The sequence below is a fragment of the Chlorocebus sabaeus genome, chromosome 3, assembly GCF_047675955.1.
Source record: "Chlorocebus sabaeus isolate Y175 chromosome 3, mChlSab1.0.hap1, whole genome shotgun sequence".
NCBI classification, from domain to species: Eukaryota; Metazoa; Chordata; class Mammalia; order Primates; family Cercopithecidae; genus Chlorocebus; species Chlorocebus sabaeus.
In genome coordinates, this window is record NC_132906.1 from 7,045,001 (window position 1) to 7,054,077 (window position 9,077).

Below are 9,077 nucleotides of genomic sequence, written 5' to 3' on the forward strand. Positions count from 1 at the left end.
CTCTAAGCGCAGGCCCCTTTGCCTAGAGAATGAGACTCAGAGGAAGAGTGGAGGAGGGCTCCAGCAGCAGTCATGATGGCAGTGGCCCTCAGTGCCAGCCCAGTGTTAGGAAGGAAAAACCAATCCCCAGTGTCGCGAGTTCCTTAGAAATGCCCCTGCCATGCACACATACCCAGGTCCCACCTTCACCCAGCCCGATGCCATCCTGCAAAGGAAAGGTGCCTCTGAGCTACAGCTGCTTTGTGGGACTGGGGTTGGGTGGCACCTGGCTCCAGACAGGAAAACTGTCACACGCCTGCTGTTTGAAACCTCCCCTTCTTAGCTCAAGGCATTCTGTACAGCCTTCTACCGTGAATAGTTGTCCAAATCAGGTGCTTCCTACCGCAGGTTTTGATCGGGCCAGCCCCAGCCACTCACTTTTTTAGGAAAGGGTGACAAAAGAGCAGGGCAGTTAGGAGGAGCGCGGCCACCTGCTTGGTTTGCAGCATGAGAGCAATGAGCCAGGAGCTGAAGATAAAGTGTCAATCTCTTTGTCTCCTTGAGGGGAAGCTTTAGGACAGCGTGCCAGGCAGGGGTGAGTGGGCCGAGGCTACAGTCCCCAGAGCTGAGGAAAGCCCAGCTCTGGGCTCCACGGAGGGCACAAGGCGGTTCCTTCTCTGCAGGCGTTGGCAGTTATACCCTGGGTGTGCAGGCTCCCAGCGTCTCCTCGGAGAGCTCAGGAAACTCACCAAGGCATTCGCTGAATAGGAGTCCCGCTTTGAAACTGTGAAGTAGCAGCGCCCCCTGCCTGTGTGTGGCCGCCATAGCTAGGAAGCCTTCCCAAGCGGGAGGACCCCTTCAAGGAGCTCCGGAGGCTCCCCCAAGGCCGGGAGAACCTCACACAGGCATCCAGGAGCAGCTCTGCTCCCATGGGGACCTAGAACTTACTTGGAACTCAGCAGTCCCTGCTCTTTCTTCCCTTCCTGCTCCCCCACCTACTTACAATCCCAGGAGCCAGCAAAGGACAAAGGCTCTCCCCAGAGCTTCTGCCACACAGGGGTGCTGATGGCTGGGCTGCAGGTGGGGCTGAGCCCCTGCCCCCCTTAGCCCCGGCTGATTCTGTTTGTGGCTGTCCTCAGCTGACTGGATGCTGTCATGGCGGCCTGGCGATTATTGTGAGCATCTCGGTTATATCACATTACGGTCTTCTCACTATATTGAGATCACCTCAATTACTACTCAAAGATTAGTGCAAGCTGCCATGACTCACATGCATCCAGTGTTTACTCTTACTTCATGGCCCTAGTAGTGCCGTATTGATGCCAAAGCATGAGAGACTGTCACTTGATTATGATTTCCAAAGGCTGCAACGAATCTGGCCCAATTCCTGACTTGACTTGGACAAACCTCCTCCCTCCTCCACCCACTATCCCATTCCTAGGTTCCATTTTCACTTTAGTTCTTCTACCAGAGTTAGATGCATGTTTTCCTTAATCTTTACATTTAAAAATAACATTAAAATGCAAAGTCATCACATGAAAACACACTTCTCAATTTTCTTTTTTTTTTACATCTCAAACATTAAAACAGTACTACTCAATAAACGCCCTCATCAAGTGCTATGAATATACCAGTTGGCATCAGACGCGTCTCCCTGGAGAGCAGTGTTTCTGCATCTACGGATCAACAGTACACTTGTGACAGAGCTTCCGATTCAGGCAGGCCCTGGCAGGCTAGTTTCACCTCCGCGATTTTACATGCAAGTTAGAGCTACTCCCTGAAACTGCTCCTCCCTGAGTTCTCCCTGTCAGGGATGGAGATGGAGAAGCTATCCATAATCCTTCTCTGTTCCTTAGCCCCACAGCCAACATGCCAGCCTGTCCTCTGCTCTGCCTTCAAAGCATGCTTTGTGGCTGGCGACTTCCTGCCACTTGGACTGCTACCACCAGGAACCAATGTCCCATCTATCTTCAGCCCCAAGGCTCCTGCCCTCACCCTGCCTCCCTCCCATCACACCAGCCAGAAGGAACCTTGCAAACCCCACCTCCGATCATGTCAATTACTAAAAGATAAATTCAGGAGCTCTCCACTGCACTCTAGGATTTGACTCAAAACTCAGGTTGGCCCTCCAGGGTTCACCTAATCCACCCCCTGCCTAATTCTCCAACTTCCTTTGGGGGTTCTGCTTTCCTCACTCCTGATGATCCAACCACATGCCTCTCCTGGAATTTATGCCGCCTTCCCACCTCAGAGTCATGGTTCAGCATTTTTCACCCGGTTTATTCTTATTAATCCTGCAGGCTCAGCTTTAATGTTCCTCCTGTGAACTCACAACCTAAGTTATTCTTTCTCATTGCAACATGTTCTTTGCATCGACCCGTGACCATTTACATATCTATCGTGTGTGATCCCGGGGCGGCGCGGGGAGCGGTTATACATTTTGGGACAGGAAGGAAAGCATCCTTTTGTATGGGATGTATCCCCAGCACCAAGCCCCAGGGTCAGCTGGAGTAGTTGTTATGCTGACGTGGATGGAATGAGTGAAGAAATGAATGGGCTGTATACGGTTGTCAGGACTCACGGATAAAGGTTTAGTGACTTGTCTCCTGCCACACCCCCAGCAAGTGCTCATGCAGTTCCTAGGTGAACTGCACTATCTGGAAGATTCCCTAGGAGAAGAAATGGGGAGAGGGTTGCAGGAGGCAGGTGAGAAAATTCTAGAACAGTTGGTTCTCCGAGACATAGTCCCCTCAGATTGGGCTGTAAAGATATGTGAGAAGCATAGTCAACGTTCACACTTGTGCTCGCTTCGGCAGCACATATACTAAAATTGGAACGATACAGAGAAGATTAGCAAGGCCCCTGTGCAAAGATGACATGCAAATTCGTGAAGCGTTCCATATTTTTTAGTGGAAGCAATTTTGGAGGTGGTGGAAGCTACAAGGATTTTGGCAATTACAACAAGCAGTTTTCAAATTTTGGACCCATGAAGGGAGGAAATTTTGGAGGCAGCAGCTCTGGCCCTTATGGTGGTGGAGGCCAATACTTTGCCAAACCATGAAACCAAGGTGGCTATGGTGGTTCCAGTAGCAACAGTAGCTATGGCTGTGGCAGAAAATTTTAATTAGGAAACAAAGCTTAGCAGGAGAGGAGAGCCAGAGAAGTGACAGGGAAGCTACAGGTTACAACAGATTTGTGAACTCAGCCAAGCACAGTGGTGGCAAGGCCTAGCTGCTACAAACAAGACATGTTTTAGACAAATACTCAAGTGCATGGGCAAAAAACTCGAGGACTGTATTTGTGACTAATTGTATAACAGGTTATTTTAGTTTCTGTTCTGTGGAAAGTGTAAAGCGTTCCAACAAAGGGTTTTAATGTAGATTTTTTTTTTTTTTTTTGCACCCATGCTGTTGATTGCTAAATGTAATAGTCTGATCGTGACGCTGAATAAATGTCTTTTTTTAAAAAATGTGCCGTGTAAAGTTAGTCTACTCTGAAGCCGTCTTGGTAAATTTCCCGGACGTGTGAAGTTAGAATTCCTTCAGGGTGACACCAGGTTCTCTTTGGAATTTCTATACAACCTGCTTGGGTGGAGAAGCCACTGTCTTCAGAAACCTTGATGTATTTGAAGTGATAGTTACTGTTGTGACCTGAAGTTCACCATTAAAAGGGATTACCCAAGCAAAATCATGGAATTATTGGTGATAAAAGTGATTGTTGGCACATCCTATACGATACATTCAAATTGAATAATAGTACCAGAAAATTATAGATGGGAATGAAGCTCGTGTGTCCTCCATTATCACGTGTAATCAATAAACGGTTTAATTCTCTTGGAAAAAAAAAATGTTCACACTTGTTGGAAAAAAAAGTCTCCCTTGATTTCATAACGCAGAATGTTGAAAGTAAGGCTCTCCCTGTGACGCCCTTACCCCCATCCCCAATAACGGGAAATACGGGCCGTCTTCTCTGAAGGAAGATTTTTGGGTTTATCCAAAGGAGGCAGGTGTAAAAGGCCGCTGGGAAGCTGCAGTATGCCTTTCTGCCTCTACTCTGAGCGCCGCGGGAATGTGGGTCTCGGTGATCCTTGCAGCTCTGAGGCCCCACTGGACCCGGCAGAGGCCGGCGCGCCGGGCGAGGAGCCCGGAACTGACTAACAGCAGAGGGCGCCATAGAGCAGACGGCACCCGCCAGGTGCGGCCTCCGCGCCCGGGTGAAGTCCAAGGGCAGCTCCAGCCAGACCCTGCGGCTCTCAGACTGGGGCTGCCCTCGCCCTGCCCTCCTCTGCTCGGCTGTGATTTCGCTGTGCTTCTGCGGGAGAAAATGCTATCAGTGACTCTATGGATATCTGTAAAAATAAATGCCAGCTACTATGATTATTCAGGCGTACAGGGGGCACGCGATCTTCAGAAAGAAGCTAAGAGTCTGGGGTAAGGGTGGGAAGGGGGATGTGGTTCCTTGTTTTTTGTTTTTCTGCTTGGCTTGTGGAGTCCGTTCAGTATGTAGTGCTTTTTGTGTGGTTGGTTGTTGTTTTTTTTAAGGCCTTAGGTTAAAATTTGTCTTTCTGGGTCGGGCGCGGTGGCTCACGCCTGTAATCCCAGCACTTTGGGAGGCCGAGGCGGGCGGATCACGAGGTCAGGAGATCAAGACCATCCTGGAACACGGTGAAACCCCGTCTCTACTAAAAATACAAAACAATTAGCCGGGCGTGGTGGCGGCGCCTGCAGTCCCAGCTACTCGGGAGGCTGAGGCAGGAGAATGGCGGGAACCCGGAAGGTGGAGCTTGCAGTGAGCCGCGATCGCTCCACTACACTCCAGCCTGGGCGATAGAGCGAGACTCCGTCTCAAAAAAAAAAAAAAAAAAAAAAAATTGTCTTTCTGGGAAAAGTTACTTTTTCCCAGGGTGATTTGACACAACCCTGGTGCAATGCACTAACTTAGATCAAAGGAAACGGACTGAAGAGACCATTTACCCACATGTAAATTCCAGTAGGCCGTTTTTAAAAGAACTTCCGCCGGGAATAGGAGTCATTCAGTCAAGGAGTACTAGAGCTGGAAGAAACCTTCAAAATTAAACCGCCTTTTTATTGTTAGATTAAAACAGGAGGCCCAAAGAGAATAAGGAACTTGTCCAAAGTCACAGCACCTTTGAGTGCAGTGGGGCTGATTTCCAGTCTGGGGCACAAAGGAAACTGTTTCAGTGAAAAGTTGGTGGTGTGTGTTGTTAAGCTTTCATTCTATGCTGTATTATATAAACATTGTAAGGAAACTTGAGAAAATGCCATTATTTTAATTGCCAGGAATCCTCCCACATCAAGGCTATCATTGTTAATATTTTTGCTCTATAATCTTCCAGCCTTTTAAACTTATATATCAAAACTTGTATTAATACAAATTTATATTAGTTTACTAAAACTGGATCACACCATCCTTATTGCTTTGCAACCACTTTTTTTTGTCATCAATATAGCTTGAACACTTTTCCATATCAACTAATATATATCTACATCATAATTCCTAACAGATGCATAACTATTCCCTTCAATGGGTGTACCTTCATTAGTTTAATCAAACCCTTATTGATGGGCATATAAGCTTTTTCCAATGTTAAAATTTTTTTTTTTTTTTTTTTTGCGATGGAGTCTGGCTCTGTCGCCCAGTCTGGAGTGCGGTGGCATGATCTCGGCTCACTGCAACTTTGCCTCCTGGTTTCAAGCAATTCTCCTGCCCCAGCCTCCCGAATAACTGGCAATACAGACAGCTTCCACCACACCCGGCTAATTTTTGTATTTTAAACAGAGATGGGGTTTCATCATATTGGCCAGGCTGGTCTGGAACTCCTGACCTCAGGTGATCCGCCTGCCTCGGCCTCCCAAAGTGCTGGGATTACAGGCGTGAGCCACTGCACCTGGCCCAATGTTAAACTTTTATAACACATTTGCATTAAATACTCTCGTCCATACATCTTTCGCACAAGTGGTGTCCACCTACTGATGGGTGTGGCTTTTTGTAGGAATACAGTGTGATGGTGTGGGCTGGGCTTGGGCACTGCCGTGGAAACTTTCTGCATCTTTACACAAGCCACAACCTTAGTAGCCCCAATTCTCTCATCTTCAAGTGGAGGTGATCGTAGTGCCGGCCTCCTAAGGGTGTTGGGAGGATGCAATGACGTCATATATGGAAAGTGATTTGTCAGTGCTGAGCACACACAAGTCCTATATAAATGTTAACTCTTAGAATATTACTATCATTTACCTCAAACCCTGAAGATTGGCTCAAAATAACCCTCATGGTTTTATTTTACTCTGATTGAGAGTAACTGGAATTTTATGAAGAAGTGTTTAAGTGCTAAACTCTAGTAGCTAAAGCAGTACCTCCTTTCTTTCTTTCTTAATTCCTCCAGAGGAAAAAATAATGATAAACATAAATGGTGGATGGGCTCTTGAGCTACTTGTTATGTTCTGGTCACATAGCTTAATGCCAGCCTAAAGAGAAAAGTCTATGTTGGCAAGGATGTGGAGAAATTGAAGCATACTATTGGTGGGAATGTAAAATATGTAACCGCTATGGAAAACAGTATGGCAGTTTCTTAAAAAATTAAACATAGAATTACAATGGGATCCCGCAATTTCACTTCAGGGTATATGCACAAAAGAATTGGAAGCGAAGACTTGCAGAGATGTTTGTATGTGTTCATAGCAGCATTATTCACGATCACCAAGGGTGGAAATAATCCAAATGTCCATCAATACATAAATGGATAAACAAAACGTGGTATACACATACAATGGAATATTATTCAGCCTTAAAATTAAAGGAACGCCTACCACGTGCTACAACGTGGGTGGACTTTAAAGACATCATGCTAAGTGAAATAAGCCAGTCACAAAAGGACAAATATGGTATGATTCCACTCATGAGATACCCAGAGCAGTCAAATTCATTACGACAAAAGGAGAATGATGGTTTCCAGGGGCTGGAGGAGTTGGCGGGCGGGGGGATGAGGCTGTTGTTTAATGGGTGTGGAGTTTCGGTTTTGCAAGATGAAAGAGCTCTGGAGATGACGGTGGTGATGGCTGCACAACAATGTGAATGTACCTAATGCCACCGAACTGTCCATCAAAATGGTTCAGATGGTAAATTTTGTGATATGCATATGTTACCACAATGAAAAACAAAATTCTCAAAGAAAGAGGCATTGGTGTCTCACTGAAGATTCTTAAGTTCCCTTCCTAAGCATCAAGTCTTTGTGATAGATAAAGCCTCCTCCGATCCCTTCTCCTTTGGAAAATGCTCAAAGCACAGCCTCTGGCTCCCCAGTGCCTTTGAACTCATCTCCTCTGTTTTGTCCTTATATCCAGCGTCGCCACCATTTCATAGGCCTAAGCAGTGAGAGGGTGAACACTGAGGCAGAAGTCGTGGTCTCTGAAAGTCTGTTTTTAATCTAGGAGGATGCCATGAGTCACCAGGACACATTTCATGTTCATATTCCCATCCGAGGCATTGGAAACCCATTCCTACCAACCAAATGTATGAGTCACCCACATTTCTTCTGCTTGGTCCCCACCCTCACCCTCTGTCTCTCTCCCTCCCTCCCCTCACAGGTTGCATCATCCTCCCCAGACAGGAATGGGCTGTTGGCACTCTGCTCAGAATCTCTCCTGTTCCCCATACATGCGGGATGAACACCCACCCGAAAAGTCTTCCACAGCACGGCCACACCTCTCACTCTTCCTTTCACCTCCTTCATTGAATAGGGCCCAGCCGCTATAGCATTTTTATTTGCTTCCATCCAACATCCAAAGTATGATTTGATCAAGAAAGGCTGGGCGTGGTGGCTCATGCCTGTAATCCCAGCACTTCGGGAGGCTGAGGCAGGCGGATCACGAGATCAGGAGATTGAGACCATCCTTGTTAACACAGTGAAACCCCATCTCTACTAAAAATACAAAAAATTAGCTGGGCGTGGTGGCGGGTGCCTGTAGTCCCAGCTACTTGGGAGGCTGAGGCAGGAGAATGGCGTGAACCCAGGAGGCGGAGCTTGCAGTGAGCCGAGATCCAGCCACTGCACTCCAGCCTGGGTGACAGAGTGAGACTCTGTCTCACACAAAACAAAACAAAACAAACAAACAAAAAACCACCAAAGTATGATTTTGTCAAGAACATCTTCAGGGTATCCTCATTTGACCATGACATATTCAAGGTAGAAAATCCATCTCATTTATCTTTGTAACTGCCAAGCACCCAGCACGATGAAATATAATAATAGGTGCTCAATAAATATTTGTTGGGGGAGTGTGCAAATGGGTGCCCCCAAACACACTTTCATGCAAAAACAGACAATTTTTGCAATAAACAGACTCCAGCCTTTTATTTTGTTTGCTCTCAGCTCCTTCATACTTTAAGCTCATCTCACTCATTTCTACTAGGTTTCCTTCCTAAAACCTAGAGCGGGTATGGACCATTTTAGTCAAATTTGAGCCGATTGCATCACTTCCATGCACAAAATCTTAGAAAACTACTTATTCTATATACCGAATAAAATTCACATCCCTCTATACTCTTCCCATACACACAGAGACATGACCTGTGTCATCAGCCAGCAAGGAAACATTTACTGAGGTCTTAGCCTGTACTAGGGACCGTCAACAATGAAAAGAATGGTAAAATATTATTTCTGCCCTTAAAGAGTTTGAAATGTGAGTTTGTTACTTGAGGACTGCATGACGCATGTTCTGTTCATTATATAATTGCTCACCTTTTCAGCTCTCTTTGGCTGAGTCATGAATCTTCCTCATTTCTGTTCCAGTGCTTTAGCTGCAGGGGGCAGTTTCTGGCCTGCGCACTATAGGCCACGGCTGATGCCACGTCATCCCCCAGGATTCTGGGAGAAAAGCCCTCGACTTCTCCCCAACTCTCTCCTTTTTCTCTAGGATGAGGTTAAAATAAACGTATTTGTTCTCACCTCTTATCCAAGTATATTGAAGGGACTAATGAGAGCGCTTTAAAGCCCTTTGATAAGGCATGGCATATTGCTAAGGTAATCAATGACTATGTTTTCTTATATGAAAGTTAAAATAAGCCACAGGAAGGAGTCT

General features: G+C 46.3%; 1 non-coding gene across 1 annotated transcript; it reads left to right on the forward strand.

The window, feature by feature from the left end:
- Positions 1 to 2,779: 2,779 nt before the first annotated feature.
- On the forward strand, positions 2,780 to 2,886 carry LOC119620120 (U6 spliceosomal RNA). Its single transcript, XR_005236584.1, has one exon. It is a non-coding gene; the product is annotated as a U6 spliceosomal RNA (small nuclear RNA).
- Positions 2,887 to 9,077: the final 6,191 nt, after the last annotated feature.